Source organism: Panthera leo, chromosome B4 (genome assembly GCF_018350215.1).
Source record: "Panthera leo isolate Ple1 chromosome B4, P.leo_Ple1_pat1.1, whole genome shotgun sequence".
NCBI classification, from domain to species: Eukaryota; Metazoa; Chordata; class Mammalia; order Carnivora; family Felidae; genus Panthera; species Panthera leo.
In genome coordinates this window covers 99079323-99103912 of record NC_056685.1, presented here as the reverse complement: position 1 = coordinate 99103912, position 24590 = coordinate 99079323, and positions in this window count along the sequence as shown.

Below are 24590 nucleotides of genomic sequence, written 5' to 3'. Positions count from 1 at the left end.
ATTTAGGAGGAAAAAATATTCTCTGGATTCTTCTTTTGTGTAGGTTGTTTCACTTGCTGTTTTCTGGGCCTGGAATATACAAAATGATAAAATAGGTAAATAGCAATGAACGTGATTGTGGAAAAATAGAAATTAATGGTGCCATTAAAGTGTTAAATTCCTATCAGTCAATATGCATGATTTTAGTTTCACAGGAATTTGACGGTGAGTCTTCTGGCCTTTATGCAGCCCCTTGAAGGCCTGCTATTATCATGAAGGACCAGGGAGGAAAGTCAACTATTGTAGAAGCCAACAGTGCTAGTTTACGAAAAGAGAACTTTGAAAAGGAGTGAGAATGTGTGAGAAGAGTTACTTCAGGTAGGAGGTTGGTGGACAATGAAGTAGAAAGTGTGGCCACTGTGGGATTAACGTCCAGGATAAGCAAAGAGCAAAGATGTGTTCTGTGGCTAGGGACAGGCTGTTTGCATAGTGAATGAAGCCATTGTACTTACTGTGCGTGCATTTCATGGAGTGCAGTGTGTGATTGTGTGTGTGTGTGTGCGTGTGCGTGTGCATGTGCACATGTGTGTGCATGTACATGCACGCTTGGGGGGCTGGAGGTTGAGGCAGACTGGAAAAAGGAGCAGTTTCCATCTAATGAAGCTAGCTGCTCTACTTTAGCTCAAGTTAATTGTTGCCATGTGGTCTTCTCAGTTTTCAAACCACATGGGAACTCTGACATCTTAGAGGAAATATGTCACATTTAAAGGTAGCACCACATAAAAAAAATGGTGAGAGCCGGGGTACCTGGGTGACTCAGTAGGTTAAGCTGCCAACTCTGGATTTCGGCTCAGCTCACGATCTCTTGGTTTGTGAGATCAAGCTCCCATGCGCGGTCAGTGCAGAGCCTGTATGCTGATAGTGCCCGGCTTGGGATCCTCTTGCTTCCCTCTTTCTCTGCCTCTCCCCTAGGCATGCGTGCGTCATGCTCTCTCTCTCAAAATAAATAAATAAACATTAAAAAAAATTGTATGAGCCAAACTGCCCATATCTATGGGCTGATAGGACCAGATGGACACCTATATTCTAGGCTGATTTCAGAATGACATAGCTACATGCTGAGATTTGTGCTGCTTATTAATTGGGTAACCTCAATGTCTCCATCGAGACATAGGTTGTAAGAATACAGCCCATAGGATTGTTTTGAGAGTTTAGTGAGATAATTTATATAAAATCCCCTGAGAAAAGGTTTGTTTCTTCTGTACTTGGTGCAGGGAAAGCGTATCTTGTCTTCCTCACTTGACATTTCTTACTAATTTCCCCCAAACGTTCCCCTCTACCATATCCCTACTCAGACACATCTTAGAGAGCTATTCCTTAGTGTACAGAAGGTGTGAAGAGGCTTATGGCGCCAGATGGAGAAGCAGCTTCATCCTGCCATCCAGATCCAGGATTGCACAGCACCTCAAACTGAGAAGAACTAGAAGACTTACCAGGTTCAGCATAGAATGGGGTCCTAGTCCATTAGCGATGTCTTCGAGGCCCATGAGGAAGGAGTAGAAATACATGCTAGTCCTGTGCCTAGTGAATATAAACTTTCATTTGAATTGATTTGAGAATGAGGAAAGGGAAATAAATTTGCCTGTATTGACCCTGGGTTTGTTTTATGTTAAAAACTAAAGGATAGAGACCATGTTTTAATGGCTTTACTTCAGAGTTTCATGTCATTTTCCCCAAATATGATGAATCTTTGTTTCTGAAATTATAAATTCTCTAGTATTGTTTCTTTTTCCACTTCTTCCCCCTTTCCTTTCCCTTCCTTTACTGCTATTATCATTTCCTAACTTCTGTGTGTAGAAAAGGGAGATGTCTCTTCCAATCCAGTAAAGCCCATATTGTAAGTAAAGGCTAGATTTCATGTGTGAAGATTACTGAAATGTGCAAGGATCTGGAAACTTTGGGTCCCAAGTTCTTTAGGGTCTTTCTGGTAACATTTTTCCAGAAAAGCAGCTTTGCTCTGCCTAGACCACATTTAGTTTTCTGAGGTAAATTTAAAACTCCTGCCATCATGGAGACCTGGGGTGGCATCTTGAAATGCCTTTAGTGACCAGGTGGAGTGTAGATGGGGCTAGCTATGGGAAGGCAGTAGTCCAAATGGGATAATAAATGGTAACTGTTCCTGGACTGGGCATCAGTGTGAGCTGGCGTGCACGTGCTCATTTATGTTCAGCCTCTCTTGATTGTTGCAATGCACTTGGGGCCCAGAGTTTTAAGAGCAGATACCTGGATATGTTTGTGGATGTTAAAGCATGGTGGGGGCAGATATAACATGTCTGTGGATTGGGTTGAGGCTCACGTCCTTCGATTCCTGGTATCTGAGCTAAGTTAGGGAGTGATCAATGATATGAAGATCAGGTAGTCTGAGATCCTTACTTATGGGATTGGAGACATATATGTGTGAGGGGGGATGGGAGTGGGCAGGCAGTGCAGAGAAGTGAAGTCTTTTTTTAAAAAAAATTTTAATGTTATTTTATTTTTGAGAGAGAGAGGGAGAGAGGGAATGAGAATGAGAATGAGCAAGGGAGGAGCAGAGAGACAGGGAGACGCAGAATCCAGAGCAGGCTCCAGGCTCTGAGCTGTCAGCACAGAGCCTGACGTGGGGCTCGAACCCATGAACTATGAGATGGCCTGAGCCGAAGTGAGACGCTCAACCGACTGAGCCACCTAGGCGCCCTGGGAAGTGAAGTTTTAGGGACAGTCACTGCAATGTCTTGAGCCCAAGTCCACTGCATGAAAGTCTGCTAGAAGAGAAAATATGTAGGCACGGCGAACTTAATGCTATGCACAGGATGCACAAGTATAGGAGGAACATACATAAGAAAACAGACAGGAAAAGAACAGCGGGGAACAAAGGAAAAGAGCTGTCAAAATTTTGTAACTGTGTAACGGAGCCCCTTCAGGAAGATATTGAAGAATGCAGTCACTGAACATCCTTTCAAGATACACAGAGACGTGACTGATGGTGAACCAGGAAACAGGACAGTATTGAAAAGCTGATTACCCCCAAATTGACTAGTGATCATTTACTTGCTCCTAAGAAGGGATTGATGCTCAAAACTAGACCTGTAGGTAGAATATGCTTGTAACTAGTTGCTTGAGATGGTGTACCTACATATTTCTTGACTGTAAGTAATTTTCTAGAAGATTCCTTATTATGAAAAGCCCCAATGATTCTATCAGTTGGATTGGTTTCACCAAACCCCCAGATCATGGCGTTATGAGACTGAAAGGAACCGCAGAGATCATACAGTACCTTCTTTTTTATAGATGAGAATCCTGCACTGAGAGGAATGAAGACTTAACTAGTGTCGCAAAGCTTATAATCCATCTGAGACTAGAATCTACTCTCCTGTCTTGGACGCAGATCTGATCTCTATGCTCAGATCATGACAGCAGTTGCTGTCCCCCAAGTGGGTCTTCCTGACCCCCTGTCTGCCTGCCCAGTGGACAGGAATGTTAGGCAGAGCAGGGAAGGGACAGGTGGAATTGTAAACTAGAATTTGAAAGAAGACTGGGCATATTTAGTATGCCTTTCTTTTCCTCTTCTGTAATTTGGTGGTGCCCATAGATAGAATTCCTGGCTGAAATTATCCCTGATGAATAAAGCAAAGTTCTTACATGTAGGTGGAATCTAACAAAAAAATCTTTTTATTAACCATATAAGCTCGTATTGTTTCTTGACTCCTAGAATACGAGCTAATTTTCCATACATTTAGAGGCCTAAACAGCATATTTATCATATCAGAACATGATTATTATGTTATTTTCTGTGTGTGGTTTATTATCTAGACCTAGTTTTAATTAAAGCATTTTGGTTAGGATAAGTAGAAAAATAATTGGGACGGTATGTTAACTTGTTTTAGTTCTGTACATTTGTATTGTGGACGGTGATCTTCTAACACAGAAATACTTACCCTGTCACACCACCTCAGTGCACTCTGTGTAACTTCTTGGCTTCCCAAGGGCAGTGATTCTCAAGAGAAGAAGGTGGTACAAGAGAGGAAGAGGTGTATCTGAATCTGACTCATGGTGGTGGTCTGGGTAGAAGTCCTGTGTAGTCTGGAAAAGCATTCCTCAAAGAGTTTATGACATCCCTCAGTGGGAGCTGTGTTACCTCCTAAATCTGAGAGTCTCTGCACTATTTGTTCCCGCCTTGGGGGCATGGCCTAAATTAGGATTATAAAGGGTCTAAAAGGATACTTAGAAATATTCCCCAGCCTCCTTGGCAAAAGGAGAGTTTGTGGAGGCCTTATAAGCTAGAATAATATTGTGTTGCGAGGGAGAGGGGCGAGGAGTTGGGGGGAAGAATGCCCAGGTTAGCCATTCTCTCCAAGAGCAGTCCCCACTGCTAACAGTTGCTCCAGTGGCCAAAGGGAATTTCCTTCCCCTGACTGTAAGCCTCCAAGGTTCACCAGATCATCACCAGACTTTCAGAAGCAGGTTGGGTCTTATTTCTGTCCTTTCTGGTTCCTTAAGGGTTGAGGAGTTGGGTTAGAAAGAAAGAAACAGATTAGTCAAGCATGCTAAAGCTTAAAAGGTGGTTTTATGGTTTGATTATCAGTGTTCTATGTGAATTCCATCAGTTGAAAAAATAAGTACAACGCTGCGTCAATGTAAGTTCATTGTAACAAATGTACCAGTTGGGTGCAGCTGATGTTGACAGTGTGGGAGGCCGTGGGGGTTTGGGGGCAGCAGGTATGTGGGAAATCTGTGCTTTCCACTCAGTTCTGTTGTGAACCTGAAAGTGCTCTAAAGAATAAAGTCTGTTAAAAGAAAACCCAAGAAGTACATGTTCATCTAGTTCCCTTTCAGCACTTAGTGTCCTATAACTTCATAGACCTTTATGTGAAAAACGTCAGGACCCTGTGCTGGAAGGAGTGTGCTGACATATTCCTTTTCTCTTCCTTCTCTTTTCTCTTTCCCTCTTGCTATTTCCCACCTCTTTTTAGAGCTGCTGGTTTTGAAATCTGTTTCCCTCTCTGTCTGAGGCTCACTTATGCTCAGGACAGTGCTTGGTATGCAGCAGATGTTCAAAACATTTTATTGACTGGAAAAAAAGGAATGAACCACCCTGGCTTGGAAGCCTTGCGGTGAAATTAACCTCCATTCCAAATGCAGGGGGCATTTGTTATGTGTTAGGGGGACTCTGGCAATTTGGAGATTTTTATTTTCATTTTATTTTTTAAAAGTTTGTTTATTTTGAGATCGGGGGAGGGGAAGAGAGAGAGGGAAGGAGAATCCCAAGCAGGCTGCACCGCATCAGTGCAGAGCCCGATGCGGAGCTTGAACTCACAAACTGTGAGATCATGACCTGATCTGAAATCAAGAGTTGGGACGCTTAACCAACTGAGCCACCCAGGTGCCCCTGGAGATTTTTAGCCAACACATTATTTGTCAGGGGTTAAACTGATTCCTGTTTTTAGAATAGAATGTTGTAAGTGGAAATCAGTTTTGAGATCATCTAATCAAGTACTGGCATTTTAAGATTTCATGTGTGTGTGCTCCTGTGTGTTTGAGGGAAGAGGGCAGAGAGGTTTACTTACGTGTTCAAAGTCACAAAGTTAGTAAAGGGCAAAGCCGGTGTTCTGAAGCCCAGTTCTTCTGACTCCTAGTACACATTTGTGACATGACTATTCTCAGAGAAAACCTAACCTAGGAAGGTCCTCTGGGAGATGACGAATGCCATGCTGGTGATGCCCTCCTTCTATGGCAAGGCGGATGTCACTTATATATTTTCCTTATCATCAAGCTAATTTCCACTACAGAGAATGGTTTTACTTCTAGGGAGGGCTGTGTAGCTTCATTTCTACCCCAGGCTAAAGTTTTCTTTTTTTTTTTTTCTTTTTTTTTTAATTTATTTTATTTTTTTTCAATATATGAAATCTATTGTCAAATTGGTTTCCATACAACACCCAGTGCTCATCCCAAAAGGTGCCCACCTCAATACCTATCACCCACGCTCCCCTCCCTCCCACCCCCCATCAACCCTCAGTTTGTTCTCAGTTTTTAAGAGTCTCTTATGCTTTGGCTCTCTCCCACTCTAACCTCTTCCCAGGCTGAAGTTTTAAATGAGTCTCTCTCTCTCTCTCTCTCTCTCTCTCTCTCTCTCTCTCACACACACACACACACACACACACACACACACACACACACTTTCACTTAGCTTGCTGACATCAGGGAATTCTGAATGTGACCTTATGTAAATTTAGATTCCTGCTGAGAGAAGAAAATTCAATGAAGTGGGCCCTGCTGATAACCTATAAAACATTAGGTCGTATCTTCACGATCAAAACGGGGGTGGGGTGTTGGAGTACAGCACTTATCTTAGACTCAGCTCAAGTTAAGCGCTTTCCTCATGATTGGCTTGAAAACATGGCCTTCCGGGTGGTGAGAGTCTGCTAACAGGTAAGCTGGCAACGGAAACAGAGCAGTCAGTTGAAGGGAGATCTTTGAGAGCATCAAGATGGCATTAAGAGAAAGTCTGATGAGTTCACTTTATGTTTCAGTCTCTAAAAAATAGTTGTAGTCTTTGCTTGCCATCCGTGCTAAATTACTGCTTTCCTCGATGCCTCCTGGGCCTCCTACCCCCACCCCAAACAACACAGAGTCGTTTTGGAAAAGAAATGATTAACTCTAAATGTTAGCTGTGGCTGCTTTAGGACATTTGGATCGACTGAAAGAAGAGGCAGAAACTAAGCCAATGGGGTGGGTGACCCATCAAAATGACTCAAGTAGTAGGAGATCCACAGGGCCTATTTGAGACAAAACAGTAATGGTTGAGTGACCTTTATACCTTTTACTGATTACTTCTCATCACTTCTACAAAGGCACTGAGGATGCATTTTACACTTTAGAATAAATTGTGTTAGTTTCACACATTTCACATCACACCCTGGTACATGTGTGATTTTTTTTTTTTTTTTTTTTTTTTTTTTGTGCTTTCATAAAGACCCAGCTAAGACTCCACAAATACTTTTGGCCCCATGTAGCCTTCCTTGAAAGATGCACTGTAAAGGTACAAGAAAAGATTTTCTGAGTTTAAGTGAATTGAGATCTCCCTCCCTCCATCCCTTCTTTCTTCCATCCTTCCTTCCTTCCTTCTGTCTTCCTTCCTCCCCCACCCCTACTTTCTCCTCCTTTTTCTCTTTACTGTTCCAACTCTCCCTTCTTTCCCATGAAAAGAGGAAATGGAAGGAGAAAGGTAGGGCTGGAAACTCTTTATAACTCTTTATCCCTGCCAAGATATGAATATAACAATTAATAGTAAAATTTAGACTCTTGAATATAAACAGCTTCCCTTCTCTGCTTTCTGTCAGATGAATAACGCTCCTCTATTCTAGGGGTATGTCTTCCCTAGCTGTATACAGGGAAGGGGAAGAGAGCTCAGGTGTTCCTGTAGCAGTCACCAGGAGCGTGGGCTTGCATTACTGAGCATGCCTTTCCTGGAGGTGAGAGTAGAGAGGCATCTTGGCCTGGGCTGATTCTTCTGCCCCCAGCGTCTATCTGGTGGGGAATATGCAAGCAGCAAAGAGTTCCATTACTGCCCCCTCTAGTCTCCCCTCTATGAGCCTCCCATGGCACCTGGTCTGGTCCATGGGAGGGACTAAGGGCCTACTGGTTGAATGTGACATTATAAGGCAACTGTGGGGGTGGTTTTAGAGACATTTCATCAGTCCCCCTGAAAGTTTTCATCTGATACTTTCTGGTTTGTACTATCTAAAAACAAAAATTTCCCCATCCATTACCCTTTCTCTCACCAACACTCTGAACGATGCATTTCTGAGAATATATGGATGTTTGTGCTTTTAGTGAGAAAGCATTAGATAGTGGAGAAATAGAGAAGGGGCTGTTAGTATTGTTTTCTAGGTATAATTTAAAGCCAAGTTTAAAAAAAATGCTGTCCTCAACCCATGAGGAGTTTGTCAACTCAATAGAGTGGCTTTCAACTTGCAGCAGCATTGTTTTAGAAGGAAAAAATGGAATGGAGAATATCAAGAGTGAGTACTGTTTTGTGGAACTTCTATTTCAGCCACACATGGCTGTGAGTGCACACATCAGGGTGTAGAGTGAAGTGCTTTCTTACAGTAGGTCTGTGGAGTTCGAAGCTATTGATTGTAGGTATTCATACCTTCTTGGTTTAATTTAAAGTTGCAAATGTGATCTTTGTAAGATCTTAAATCACTCAGTCATTGAGCTTATGTTTCTAGAGCAACTCCTTTACCTGACCAGAAGTAAAAATTTGATAACAAGGTTAAAATAAATAGTTTAAATATCTATTTGTACCAACTGTATTAACACTGAGCCAGTGGCTTATACAGTTAGCTCTCTACTGCTCCAAATTAACAGCTAGCTGATCACATTTGTAAAGAGGTCATCGGCTTATTTAAAAAAAAAAAAAATCCTTTTGTATTGTATTGGGAAGGTGTGGGAATGTACTGAAATGGTTGTCCGTGGAGATGGGAGGGGCTTTTACTCATTCCAAAGAGCCTTGGAACAAACACGACTTTATGTGGGTCAGGGTTTTCAGTTGTGTTGGGTATGTGTGGTCAAAGGCAGAGCAGAACTTAAAGAGTAAACCCCCTGGTGACATCCTCTGTTCCTTTTGCAGCCACTCAGGCATCTTGTTTGCAGGGAACAGGATGGGTGACTCCCTGATGTGTTTATCTGATCATCTGGTTATCTGTATGGGGTTCTCCACAGTGGGGTTGTGTTAGAGGAAATGCATCTGGGGCTGGTGTTCACAGCTGGAGAGGAGGGCGGCAGAGGCAAGGCTGGCTGTGCGGGGAAGCTCATCTCAAGTTGCTGCTGAGGGCACAGAGCTGGTACTGGAATGGGTGGAAATGCTGTGAGTGCCACACATGGCTGTCCCTTCTCTAGTGTGCCCTGCCCAGACCCAAGCTGCTCTTTAGTCTGACAAGGATGGAGGTTTTTTCCCCTTTGGGCAATCTGCCCCGTATTGTACAGGGGAAGGCACAAAGAAGCCAATTGATTTATAGACTCCTTTTAGGGAGAACAAAACAAAGGAAAACAAAACAAAAGAAACCCCAATGTAGCTGAGGCTATTTTTCCATCTGACCTTGGGTTTTGCCTTTCCTGGAAATAGTGCCTCTTGTATGGATTCACAGCTTTGGAAATTCTGCCTGACCTTGAGGGGTCCGTCTTTAGATAGGTCGGTGAGTAATGCTCATCGAAGCTGTTTTTATTTTTTTCTATTCTAGAACTAGCCCACTTTTTCCTCTCAGACAATGTAATGGCTCCCCGGGCTCAGGAGCTGGCAGGTGGCCTAAGAAAATCTATTGATGTTCCATTTGGAAACAGACCTTTTAATTTTGTTCTTATTCTTGCCCCTCCTCTGCCTCCTCTAACTGCCCCCAATCTGTTATTTGAAAAGTAGGACAAAGAAATGCAAGAGGAAGGTCTTGACTTGCTGGTGATCACGCCGGCTCCCAACGAACAAGAGGGCATCCCCGTATACTTGGTCTGGACCTCTTGAATATGTTGTCTGCCAGTCTAACTCCTATTTTATGTTCAGGTCTGAAAAGAAAAATAAATGAACATATCGTTATGGGAGCAATTCACCTCAAGTATGGACATCAGAGATAGGGCTTTAGCGGGAAAATGCCTCCTGTCTTCTCCCTCCAGGATCTCAGCCTTTATTCTGAGACCTTTGAACTCTCACTGTTGCTAACTGTGGTTAGTGAGAAAATGGGAAAAGAGGAGGCACATTAAATGCTATGGATGGGTCCCTAGTACTTTTCATTCAGTAGAAGAAACTGGACACTCGTGAGGGAGAGGGGGATGGGTCAGCTGTGTCTTGACTGTTAAGCTCCTGGAATATCTAGGTCTCTTGTTTTCTTGTCATCCTGGTATTTGGTCATTAACCCCTCAGGGGATAAAATTAAAACCAGTGAAGGTAAACGAAGTTCAAAGGTACACACTTCCAGTTATAAGATAAATAAGTCCTGGATGTAATATACAGCATGGTAACTATAAAAAATAAACAAATACAAAACCCACAATATTTCCATTACAGAGTAGATGAATCTGATTGTACTTAATGAAAGAGAATTTAGCTCCTCTTTGTCCTCACATGGTGAAAGGAGGGTGTCCACTCGGTCTGTCCTTTATTTTCCAGCCGCTGCCTTTTAGTAATCTGATTTCTCAGGGTATTTGACTAGTCAAGCGTATCCTGACCCTAGTTACTGAAGCAAATTGAGAGTCGGCAGTACATGTGCTCATTATTTTGCTTATTTCCTAGTCTAAACGCAAGAACTATTGCTCACACTCCAAACCTGGGCCAGGACCTAGCATCGTACTGTGTAATTCAAGGTGGGATAGACTCCCTCCCCACTAACCCTCCCACCACCCATTTCACTATCTGCAACTGTACTAGTAGAGAGTTATTCATCTGGGCTAAAACCTAGCTTTAGATACCAGATTTAAAAAAAAAAAAAACTTTCTCACTTTTCTTGATTTTTGAAATTGGTATGCATCACAAGTGATGAATATATTACAGTGTTCTTTTTCCCCAACAAAGTTTTATTGAATTTATAATGCATTTTCAGTGGATGGTAGCTTAGAATATTATAAATATCATATATTGAGCCATTATTAGTTAATCGTATCTAAGTATGAATTATTTTAGAATTTTTATTTCTGAAATTTATCTGAGAAAAGGGCTTTGTGGAATTAGGAATGCTAATATATTTTTTGTGTTAATATTTATGGATCATCTTACAATGTGCCAGGCTCTGCTTTTGTTAACCGAATCTTGCTTGATCTTTAAAAGAATCCTACAAGGCAGGTATTTTCTATTATAATAATAATAATAATAATAATAGTAATAGAACTAGCCTGCTTGATAGTTACATTATTATAATTATTATATTAATATATAATATATTAATTATATTAAAATATTATATTAATTAATATAAAATATAATTAATATATTGATACATAATGTATAGTATTAATATTAATATGTAATATAGATAATATTAATTAATATATAATATATGGTAATTATTATTATATAATAATAATAATATATTATTATTATTATTATTATAGAACTCTGATTCAAATAATTTGAACACCTTTTATTTATTTACATAACAAATATTAATTGGTATTTATTATCTACTAGGTACCAGGCATTCTTTTTAAGTACTAAGGACTCAGAGATGAATAAGGCGGTTAGTGTCTCTGATCTCAGGAAGCCAACTGTGATAAACAAGCAAAAATAAGTGAGATAATTTCAAATATTAAGCGCTCTAAGGAAAATAAAACACAGTGCATCTGGGAATTACTGATTATTGTGGGGCTTACATTTACATAGGTGGAGGGAACAGCAGGTGCAACGCACTGAGACTTTGATTATGGCTTTTTTCAAGGTCACCCAACTAGTGCATGGCTCTGGGTTTTAATCCGTTTCTGCAATAATAAGTGACAGTGGCATGCATGGAAAGTTTTGCTTATTCAAGGCGAAGCCACAGGAGTTATCAGAGCATGTTATTTGCAGATATTTGCAGACTGGAAAGGTGCCAGGACACCTGGACTGCAAGGTCCACCCCTGTGCTTGGAACACTAGGGACTGCAGAGGAAGTATTTGTTTGAATCATTTCTGGAAATGGGATTTCTTTGATGTTTTCTCATTCTGTTTGCCTGACGACCACACCAGAATCAGACTTTTTAAAGGCCTCTCTTGCCTAATGAACTAGATGCTTTGGAAAAATCTGCCAAATAATAGAAATATTTCTCTTTCAGCTTAACTGCTGACCCAGACTAGTCAGAGAAATGGCCTTTCAAAGGATAAATCTATGAAATTCCATTTCTGGGGCCAAGTGCCTTGATTTGCATTGAGCATTGTTGTAAATGTCAACCGTCCGGCTCCCACTGTCAGCTTGAATGGCCGGCAGTGTTTATCCTCCCAAGAAAATTGCAGTAAACTTATTCAGCGCATGGTTGGGGGCTGTGAGGCCATACTGTTTCTTGTTAACCTCAACCATACCCCTCTTATCTGTCCTCCTTCCTTTTTCTTCTGTGAGTCACTTCCAAATATTCCAAAGTTATGATGAAATGCTGACTTCTTCGCTTAGCTGGGTTGTTAGTTTTCCTGGGCTACTCTGCTGAGCTGGCATTCCCATGACTGATCCTATGGAAGGGGCTGGGAGGGTAGGAGAATGTGAGCTGGTGGGAGAACGTGAGCCAGTTGAGGGGACTGAACAAAGGAACAATATGTGGCAGTTTCCCTCCCTGCAACTGGAAGTAGATGTGAAGAGCCTAGGGCACAAATTACTCCAAATCAGAAATACCAGAATGTATGTGCTGTCTTGTTTACCACTGTTTCCCCAAGAGCTAGAACATAGTGGGTGTTGAATAAATACTTAATGAATGACCATGATGGCAAGTTATCTACTAGCTTAACCATAGTCTGCATGGTCTCCTTGGTCCCTTTCTCACAATGACTGCTGGGCTTTTGCCAGTTTGCTCTTGAGGAAGGGGTTGAGACTAGAAAGGGAGGGAAGCCTGCTCCTATTGCTGGGCTTGATTGGCTGCAGCTATCATGACTCTTTTTTCCAGCTGCAGAGCAATTTGTGTGTGATAAATGGTACAGGAACATGTCCCTGGCAGCCAACTGGCCCCTCACCAGTTCTTTGCAAATACCAGCTAGAGACGGCTCTGGTCTTGTGCCAGGCTAGAGAGACGGCAAGAGCAAACCTTGCAGGTTCTTAATCCTCACAGGGGGCTCATCATACCTCTATAGCTGTTGTCTGGGGTCTGGATCTTGGTTGATGAATCCCTTGTGATTTTCCTTTGGAGAATCTATGAAGGAAATGTCATTCTCCCACTTCCCTCTAGCTGTACATGTCTGCTTTAACAGAGAATCGCTTTGCTTTCCTTCCTTTTCTACTCTCATCTCTTTGACTCAGAATGTTCTCTCCCACCGGTTACTTCTTGCTCCTAGAGGTATAAAAGACAAGTTTGGTTTTACAGAAACATCAGGAGGATGAATTAGGTCACTTGAGGGATCTAGACTAATAAATTGGAGTGTCTTAAAATCCACCTTACCTGTCCTTCCATCAAGCTGCATTATACTGAACCGGTCTAGGAAAGATAATGTATATAAATGACATGTTTAGCCCAATGACTGAGGGGTTATGTTACCACAGTTCATGGCTTTTGAGACTCAGACACTTTCACACTTTAATATTTCAGAATTTAAGAGGTATCTTTCTTATAATGCACATCACACATTAATTGGCAGTGTTATTTTTCTTTTTTGGTGGTAGATAAAATAGTGGTGTTTCTTACAATTGATGGAGTACTAGATTTCATTAAACAAGGCAGTTAATTTTGGCCAGAATTGTCTCAGGTTTTTTTATAAGACTTTTTTAAAGAGAAGTTTTAGGTTTATAACAAATTAAAAGGGAGGTATAGAGATTTCCCGTATACTCCCTGCCTCCATACATGCGTAGCCTCCCCCATTGTCAACATCACTCACCATTTTTTTTTTTTTAACCAAGGATGAACCTACATTGATACATCATAATCACTCAAAGTCCATGTTTACCTTAGGGTTCACGCTTGGCTTTGTACATTCTTTGGGTCTGGACAAATGTATAATGACTATATCCATTATTATAATAATACACAGAATATTTTTTACTGCCTTATTCATCTCCCCCTCCTGGGGCAACCAGTGATCTTTTTATTGTCTTCATAGTTATACCTTTTCCAGAATATCATATAGTTGGAATCATAGAGTATATAGCCTTTTTGAATTGGTTTCTTCCACTTAGTAGTATGCATTTAAATTTCCTCCATGTCTTTTTTGGCTTGATAGCTCATTTTGTTTTAGCACTGAATAAAATCCTATTGTCTGGATGTACCGCCATTTGTTTATCCATTCACCTACTGAAGGACTTCTTGGTTGCTTTCACATTTGGGCAATTATGAATAAAGCTGCCATAAACATCCACGTGCAGGTTTTTGCATGGACATGATTTTCAGCTCCTTTGGGTAAATATCAGCAAGTGTGATTACTGTATCAAATGGTAAGAGTATGTTGTTTTTAAGAAACCACCAAACTGTCTTCTAACGAAGTGTTACCATTTTGCATTCTTACCAGCAATCAATGAGAGTTCCTGTTGTTCCACAGACTCGCCAGTGTTTGATGTTGTCAGTGTTGCAGATTTTGGCCATTCTAATAGGTGGGTACTGGTATCTCGTTGTTTTAATTTGCATTTCCCTGATGACAAATGATGTGGACTATCTTTTCATATGCTTATTTGCCATCTGTTTATTTTCTTTGATGAGGTATCTATTAAGGTCTTTGGCCCATTTTTAAATTGCATTTGTATTTTTATTGTTGAGTTTTAAGAGTTCTTTATATATTTTGGGTAACACTCTTTTATCAGATGCTTCTTTTGCAAACATTTTCTCCCAGTCTGTGGCTTGTCTTCTAATTCTCTTGATAATGTCTTTTGCAGACAGAAGTTTCAATTTTAATGAAGTCTGGCTTATTAATTGTTTCTTTTATGGTTTGTGTCTTTGGTGCTATATCCAAAAAGGCATCACTACACCCAAGGCCATCTAGGTTTGCTCCTGTGTTATCTTCTAGGAGTTTTATAGCTTTGCATTTTACATTTAGAAATAGAATATATTTTGAGTTTATTTTTATGAAGTGTGTAAGGTCTGTGTGCATATCAATTTTTTTTTTTGCATTTTTTGCATCCAGTTGTTCTAGCACTATTTGTTGAAGACACTATCTTTGCTTCGTGGTATTGCCTTTGCTCCTTTGTCTAAGATCAGTTGACTATATTTATGTAGCAGTTTGTTTTTCAGTCAATTTTTTTTTCTATTTGGTCTTAGTCATTCAGACTAATCTAGGAGCAAAATATTCTATAAGCAATCTATTTTTATTATTATTATTTTTTCAGCTGGGCATGGAGCCTAACATGGGACTTGAACTCACAACCCTGAGATCAATATCTGAGCTGAGATCGAGTCAGACACTTAACCAGCTGAGCCACCCAGGTGCCCCAATAGACATATTTTTAAATGTGTTTGTAATCATACTTATTTTGAATATATGTAGATAGATTTGTATGAAGGAGGAAAGGAGCCAGGAGTGAGAAATTTGGGGTTCTTGTCCTGATTTGGCTTTAGCTAATTGTAAGACCTCACATAAATCCTTGCCTTTTTCTCTCTTTTCTTGGCTATAAAATGACTTGTATGCAGTGATGGCAAATGTTTTGGTTTCATAGCTGCCTTTCTTCCCCATGGGTCATTATTCTGAGTCAAAAGCATGAGGGGGCTGATTAATATTTCCTCAGAGTGAGGTTATGTCACAGTGACTTGCCAGAACCTCTCGTGCTAGACCAAATTAGTCTTCTCTGTAAGATAATGATCCTACAACATGAGCATATAATAAGAATTCATGGCTATGGAGTGCCGACTGAGTGCTGGGTATTGCACTATCTGCTTGTTGTGATTGAATTGTGTCTCGCCAAAACCACTGAAGTCCTAACCCCTGGTACTTATGGATGTAACCTTATTTGGAAATGGGATTTTTACAGACGATCAAGTTAAGAAGAGGTCATGCTCAGCACAGAGCCTGATGCAGAGCTTGATCCCATGACCCTGGGATCATGACCTGAGCCAAAAATCAAGAGTCAGACACTCAACTGACTGAGCCACCCAGGCACCCCTAAAGATACCACCTTTCTAAAGGGCAGTTTGACAACATGTATTAAACGTCTTCAACTGTGAATATTCTTGGAGCGATTCTAATTTCAGAATTTCTTCTGCCCTTCAGAAATTGTTGGAGCTGGACGAAAAGATCTAGTTACACAAGTGTTTATTGTAGTATAATCTATAACAAGATTGGTTAATATGGTAGAATATTATGTGGTCTTTACAAATCCTGTTGCTAAATGAGAATTTTTAACTGTTTTTGGGTCATGCACCATTTTGAGAATATGGTGGAAACAATCAACTCCCTTCTTGGGAAGAAGACACATAAGCACCTACCCAAATTTTGTGTGTAATTTCATAGAATTCATGGACTCTCTGAAGTCCATGCGCAGACTTGGGTTGAAGACTACTACTTTGTAATAGAGAGTAATAATTTGTGATATGGGGAAATAGTGGCAAAAGCACATATGTGCATAGTCACACGAGACTATTTATATATATAGTTGTTAGCTCTGAGAAATGTTGGAGCTTTTCCGTATTTCTTGCATTTTCCACTGGTAGAATGAATTATCTCAATATTATTTTTAAAGTTATCTTAATATGGAGTAAAAACTACATCGGAGGCTTGGAGAAGTTCCTGAGAAACGTAGAAAAAATTAAAAAAAATGAAGAAAAGTGCAAAAGAATAATATTATGCTGCCTATGGTAATAGGTACTCCTATGAGGAGGCACACAACAGTTCTCTGTGCTCTTGGAACATTTAAAGGAAATGGTTATAATTTAAACTAAAGTTTATACTTGGGCAGGAAATAGAATTTCTTTTTCTGTCAGTGCTGTAAAATGCTTAGATGGGGCACCAAAGGACAAGTGGGACCTGTGTCCATGAAAATGCAAAAGGTGTAGTAAAAAATTATCAATCTTTTTGGTTTAAGAATCCCTCTCCCTGAAGGCATGAAACAGAATCAGGTGATTTAGCTAGAGCCCTTTTGCCCCATTTGTCTATGTTTTTGAAGCAGGGAATGCTAGTACACAAGAGGGGGAAGCATCGCGGGTACTCAGCAGTCTGCTCCACCCCCACATCCTTTATTGAGGCCCCTTCTCACACAGCCATCAGCTGGATCTCTATTAATAAATATGGGCCAGCAGGGAAACTGGTGATCTAATTTCAGCAAAGCTGAAGTTCATTTTTATGCCTTAGCTTAATCCACATCATTAAGTGAAATATACAGCGGGGAAAATCTGGTCAAGTAAAGTTATCCTCCATGCTCCTGGTTATTAATATTAATAACTTCTCTGGAGGAAAGCACTCTGTTTTTTGGCCAGAATCTTCTGGAGACCTGCTGAATCTGTAGGGGAATTTCTCTAATCCACTCCAAAGGCTTGGCAATCATTTGACCTTGTTATTTCTTGTTTCCTATCGTGCTTACCATTCTTTTTATGAGTCCCGAGTACTTCTGCTAAAAGTATATACCTTATAGCAATTTAGTTTCTACAACAGAATGCACAAACTGGATATCATTGTAACACACACACACACACACACACACACACACGTGCACACACGCACACACACAGAGAAACATATACACATATTTATACTACATGTATAGATGTAGAAGTATGCAATAAAGTTTATGGATAGGAGCATGGGGTCTGTGGACAGACTTTCTGAGTTGGGCTCCTTGTTCTATCACAGCTCTGTGAACTTGGGCAATTTATTTAACCTTAGTAAACTTTATCAAAATGGGTATAATAATGGTTATCTTCCCGATAGGGTAGTGGTGATGATTAAATGCATTAATACATTATAATATTGCCTGTACTACAGTGCGTGTTTGTTAGCAGTATCAACACTTGCTGAGTGTCCGAAGGTTTATGAGAAATTCTCTGATTTATTGTCCCTCCCAGTTCCAGGTCATGAAATTCTTGCTTGTTCCTAAGGCCACAGAAACCAAGATCTCCTTTGGATATTACATACCTTTCCTAACACTAGCTTCTGTAGGGCAGATATGATCCCAATTGTCTCGACTGGTGCTTGGTTATCATGTTGACAGGATGACCCAAAGGCGATTCATGACGTAGAGCTCTCCTACCTTTGGGCACCCATGGGAATGGAGTCCTTCTACTTATTCCTAAGTTAACTTATTTGCCAAAGATACCTGAAAAAGAGGTTTCATCTTAGTTCCAGTCTGAGAACCACAGATTGTCTTGGAAGTGTAGAGTGTCTTTTCTGGTCCTTGGCTTCACTGTCTCATGAATCTAGTCGTGATCATCTCTTAATGTGCTCTCTGCCTTCCAGTAGGCAGCCTGAATTCCTCTTGGGTGTTCTCGGAATCCCAGACTTTCTGACTTTTCTAGATGAGCTAGAGGAACTGGTTATATTGAGATGTTGACAAGGATAGTTCACAGAATCATGGATGGGTATCTCTCCCTTCACACAGAAGTAAAATGTCTAATTTTAGATAAAATTTATATTTTATCTATATAGATAAAATTTTTGTAACTCAAATATAAACTTTGAGCAGTGTTCTTTTTTGGGGGTGGGTAAGGATTCTGCCATATTCTCAAATATGTCTGAAATATTTTAACCATTTTGATTTCCTGAAGGTTGTATATCCTGGATTTACTGGAACAGCACCTGCTTTATGTATTTTATTCTATTCAATAGAAGTGATTTATTAAATCCACAACCAGAGCAACCTATTTAGCCTTCCACATTGATGTAAATCAAAACCAAAACAAGAACACACCTTTCATGGACCCCAAGTTCTGATATTTGGTTCTGAAAATATGGCCTTTTGGACCCACAGCCCTTCTGGTTTCACAGGTTTCTCAAAATTGCTACTTAGAAAAAGAGGCCAACATGGTTTGGGAGTCTGACAGTCTCCTCTGAGGTGAAGACAGTGCTTTACTTTTCATACAGGGCATCTCGGATTGAACGGCTCCTTTGGCACCGTTCATCGTGGTGCACTGGGCCCTCTGTACCACGATTGTTGGCTTGTTGGCTCTTCCATCTGTCACAGACAACCAAGAGCAAAGTTTGAGTGATCCTGCCATTGTTTATCCCCAGCTCCTCCTTCCTCTCCATTTCCCAAGGCTGCTCCACTTCCTCCACTGGTTAGCTTCCTCACCTGGGGAAACTTCAAGTCCTTACTGAGTGTCTGTCCCTAGTCAAAGGAAACCTCTGGAAAGCTCTGTTCTTTTTTCTTCTAAAGAAGACTGGAGGGGCTCCTGGGTGGCGCGGTTGGTTAAGCATCTCACTCGATCTCTGCTCAGGTCATGATCTCACAGTGAGCTCGAGCCCCACATCAGGCTCTGCACTGACAGCGCAATGCCCTGTTTGGGATTTTGTCTCTCCTTCTCTGCCCCTCTCTAGGTTGCGCTCTCGCTCTCTCTCTCTCTCTCTCTCTCTCTCTCTCTCTCCCCCTCTCCCCCTCTCCCCTCTCTCTCCCCCCCCCTCAAATAAATAAATAAACAAAAAAAGAAGATTGGAGAAGCCATCTCTGTGTTGTGTCAAGTGTACGTTTGGCCTGAAGTGCCCCAGTTGTCTAATCTGAGAAGTCTAGAGCTCATCATTCATTTTTGTGTCTTTGGGCTGACAGTTCTTTAGCTGGTTTTGACCTTAGGCTAGAAAAGTAAATTACAAAGGATTTAATAGTGCAAATAATAACTTTAATGATGTATAGAAAGGACACCTTGATGGATGAAAGAAGACCTTTAGGGCCAACCTGATCCCTGAAGTTAGAGGGAGAAAAGAGTTGGGTCAGGTCAAGTGTTTTTAATCTTTCCAGATCAGAGTTCTGGTTTTGTGAACCCTCTTATGGTTCATAAGCTGTATCTGCTCTAAAACATTTTAGGAATCTTAGCACAAAACCTTCTCTAATAGGCTTCAGAGTTGTCTCAGACTAATTTTCCTTAATTAGATATAATGGATTGTCTGATGAACTATATGACTCTCTGGTCTGGCGGAGGTAATTAGCCATGAATGATTGTACTTGGCCATTTTTTTTTTTTTTTATTATGCTGGTGTGCCGATTATGTTTTTATTTTTCACAGCTACCATTTGAAGAAGACTAAAGACTTTACTGAAGTAAATACTGTGTTTCTTTTCTTTTAAAACACCTATTTAAAATCAGAACACCTTTTTTTGAGGTCTGCCACATTATACCCCTTCCACCCCTGTGCCCCACTTCACCCCTAGTACTCACTGGTTGTATGATCCTGACAAATCACTCATGCTAAGTCTGTTTTATCAGCTATATAATGGGACTAATAATGATCCTCACAGGGTTAGATGAAATAGTATCACAATACTGTTTAATAAATAATGCTATGTCATGTGCTTTATAAAAAATAATAATGAGAATCTCCAAAGCTTGCATAAGCAATATTTTTCAAACAGTGGGTTGCAGCCCATTACTGCGTCCTGAAACTTATTTACTAGGTTGAGATGACCAGTTAAAAAAAAACAAAATAGAGTGGGATAGAAAACATAAGTATTATGCTCACAGGTAGTAAGGACAAGTGTTTTCACTGAGGGTTGTGAAGTGAAAGTTTATGTATAATGTTGTAATTTTAATGTATTTTTTATTGTGCACGAAGGGCACTGATGTTTGAGAGCTACTGTTTGGGATTTTGTCTCAAAATGGAGACGTTATCGATGGAAACATAAAATTTTGAGCAATTTTATCCACTAGTTTTCCAGCTCCCTTCCTCTGAATTCTTACTGAAGAAAAAAAAATCAGTATTTTGAAGTCCTAGACCTGCAGAATCTTAATCAGATACATTAACTGATAATTTTGAAAGCACAGTATTTCTGCCTTTAGCAGACACTGCTGCCCACCTAATTGCTAAGGTCCCACATCTCTTTCTTCCTTACTGCCATCTTGGGGGCACTCTCATAAAACTCAGGGAAGACTGCCATTATCTTCAGTTACAGGGATAAATCCTGACAGCTCTAAGGCAATTTTAATGGTTTCATTTTCGTTGATGGTGATTAATTTTGGAATGGACATGTGACATAGTTCCCGCCACGAGATGCGAGGACTGTTCTCCTGAGGCGCTTCTGAGAATGGTTTCCTTGCAGATAAAAACAAGTCATAGGAAAAGATTCCCTCCTTTTCTTTCTCTACTAGATGTGTCATTCGGTAAAGGCTGGGTGTGTGACAGACAACAAGGAACTATTTGAGGACATCCCAGTGGATGGCAGAGCTGAAAGAATGGAATAATGGGTAAGGTATTAAGTCCCAAATTTTATTCACCCTGAAGCTAGTCTACATCTACCTTTGACTTCTTTCTAAATGAGATAATACATATTCTTTGTGATTTAATCCATTTTATGTCAGAGTTTCCTGTTGACTTGCAGCTGGAAATCCCATAGCCAATACACCCAGAGCAACATTTTGATTATGTTCCTAAGAAATGTAACCCCTGTCACTGCATATCCTTGGAATATTTTGAGTTCTGTCACATGGCCATTTACAACCTGAGAGCCAGGTGTGAGTCAGAAGGTTCTCTATCATCCTCTTTTAAATCATTATTCCTCACTTTCTTTGGAGTCCTTTCTCTATAGAGGTTGTTGGTATAGGTGTGTGAGGGAAAGAGATTCTTAACACTTCATGTTGGTATTGTGCTTTGTACCTTTTGAAATCATTTTATATCTATTTTTATTGAACATTCATTAACATATCTATTATCGAACACCTACAAATGCTGGAGGGGTAGGCATTTGGACATACAGTGGTAAGTATGTTCAACATAGTTTGCCTTCCCTGTGAACCTAAAAACAAGGTATTCTCAGTAACTTTGTAAAGTAGGGCAACTTTTATTAAATGTATTGTTTTGTGCATTTATTCATTAATTCACTATGTTTTTGATGAGATTCTGTGTACATGGCAGTATGTCAGGGAATGCAATGATAAACAAAGCAGACATGATTCTTGCCTACTCTACTCTAGCTCTTCCTGATCATTTTGTGAGGTGGTAAATATTATGAATTCATTCACTCAATAAATATTTATAAAATGCCTTCTGTGTGTAGAGAAAACTGAAGCCAGAGGTGAAATGACTTAACATGCATCATACTAGCTACTGAGAAAGCTCAATCTAGCACACAGAAATCTGTGATCTAAGTGACCTTCTCACTTGATCACATTGTCCCTTAGTACCAAGTACAATGAGAATTACCTCCTAAGAACACCTTCCTCAATCTGTAAAAGAATTGGCATCAACGTTGTCTTCTCAAACAAGGCATAGAAAATTAAGCTGGAAAATTCCTCTCAACTTTAAATGTAACCTTTACTTTTATATCCTAGGGGATGAAGCTAGCCCAAATGTTTTTAGTTCAAAAGACTGGGGTTCCATCAAAATGGAAGGTTTGCAAATGAATAAATAGGAGTATTAGGGTCCTTAGAGAAGAGCAAAAATTCTAGAATTTATGAAGGAAATAGCTTTTCACTGTAAGTGGATATTTGTCTGTATTGTATTGCCTCAAAGAGCCCATGTTTTGTATCTCTCTGTGTCATGGGACTTCCTGTGATTGTGTTATTTGTGCCTTTCTTCTCTTCAAATCTTTCTTTAGATTCCTTACTTTTTCTAAAGTGCCTGGCCCTATCTAATATCTCTGACTCAGATCCTGATTCACAAGGACAGAAAGCATGCTTTAAGGCATAAATATAGGGCATTTAATGCCCAAGAGCCTAGAAGTGTTGAAGTAACATAAATTCTCATCATTTGGAAACAAGGTTAGAAAAGACCACTTTCTGATATGGTAACTACCAAGCATCAATACACCATGACATTAGTTACCTAGAGGAGATATTCCTAGGAAATAGCGTATGTTAAGACGGACAATGATGAAAACAAAACCAAAAAGATTGAATAAATCAAAGAAAAAAAGAAGCTAAAGAAAGTAGTAAGGGATAAGCAGAGAACATGGAGTTAAGAGGATCATCTTTGAACTTCGAAATGACTTGGTCCTAGGAAGTAAAGGTGGTCCCAAGGAGGTCTTGCTCTTCTGATGTGCATATGGATTCCAGGTGGCTCTGGGAGGGTGAGAAAGCCCGTGGAAGGGAGCTGATAGGGAAGCTTCCCATCAGTTGACTGGTTCTCTTGGAATCATCTGTCCCTGCTCAAAATACGTATAGAATTTTATCCTCTAATGGTATTGTAACATTCTACTTTGCAGTGTAGTTATCAATTGAGTGAATGCCCCGCCTGGCATCTTTTAGACTGTAGTCTAAAAGGATTGGTGCATTCTTAGTTCTGTTCACCTATTTATAGCTCCAAACATAATTCCTGGTATATGGCAGACAGTCAATGAATGTTCTTGAATGTTCAATCAATGAAATGGAACATGGGTGTGAGTGTGAATATAACTCAAGCATAGAGGTGAAAAGTTGAAATGCGTCATTCTATTTTTATTTCATTTAACTTCCCGAGTGGTTGTTGCTTTTCTTGTTGCAGTATTGTTACCTCCCAATTTAGCAAATAATCAAATAGTGCAATATTGGAAAGCTAGTTTCCTAATGGAGGCAGAGAAATATGCAAGCAACAAGATAGTGACAAAACGATCATCAGAGGAAAACCCGTTATTTGAATCTGTTTGTTTGTTTGTTTGTTTGTTTTGTAAGACAGTTACCATAGATTTCTTGGATATGTCCCTGTATATAAGCCAGAGCGCACACACACACATTTTGGTTTGTACCCAGTGAGAAATATGCCCATTTTCATGGAAAATGAAATCAGTGTCAAGGTTACAAATAATTTTCTGTTTGAAAATAGTAGCATCAATGTGTTCTTGCATAGCCGACCTCCAAACGGATTGTGAACATGAAGAGCTTGGCCCAAAATGCCTGAGCTTGAATCTCATCTCTGCCTCTTACTAGCTCCATGCCAAGTTATTTAACCTCTCTGTGCCTCCGTTTCCTAATGCATAAATTGGAAATGATGATAGCTCTGCCTCACAGGGTCCCTGTGAGGATTTAATGAGTTAATATATGTTAAGTTGTTAGAACAATGCCTGACTTATTATAAGTGTTGACTATTATTAACAATCAAACATTACTGATAATATCAAGATTTAATAAAATATTAATAGATTAAAAAATTTAGAGCCACTGCATTTTGTAGTATTAGTATGATCAGTCATACAGATCAGTGCAGATCTTTTTCCTAAAAGATATTAGGTTAAGAATTGATTAAGAATCAAGTACACTTAAACATAGTTTAACCAACAGAACCGGGCTAGGATCTCCCTTAGGCTAGTGGAATTCACTCTATGGTTCCAGGGATCTCGTGGATCTGCTGGAGATTAGTGAAGGAAGAACCAAGGGCAATTTTGTGATTGGAGGTAATGTAGACAGCAGACTGATGAAAAGCGCACAGCAACTCTGTGAGGAAGGTGGTATTATTGTTTCTTTTTATAGGTAAGAAAACTGGAGCTCAGAGAGGTTCAGTGACTTGCTGAAAGTCTTACGGTAGAGCTGAGATCCAAATCTGAGATTGGCTGTCACTAGGGCAACATATTTTTATGCTACAGTCCTTCCAATAATGGCTCTCATTTTAAGATAACCTCAGGATTGTGCAGGGTTTTTGTTATATTTTTATTTTGCCTGACCCCTAGCACACATCAATGCAATGCAATGCAATGGGACGCCTGGCTCAGGTCAGGATCTCAGCTTGTGAATTCAAGGCCCGTGTCAGGCTCTGTGCTGACAATGTGGAACCTGCTTGGGATTCTATCTCCCTCTCTGTCTTTCCCCTCCCCTGCTCTCTCTCTCAAAATAAATAAATAAACTTAAAAAAAAAAAAAAAAAAGATCGAGCCTGCTTAAATGGCTGTGGGCATGG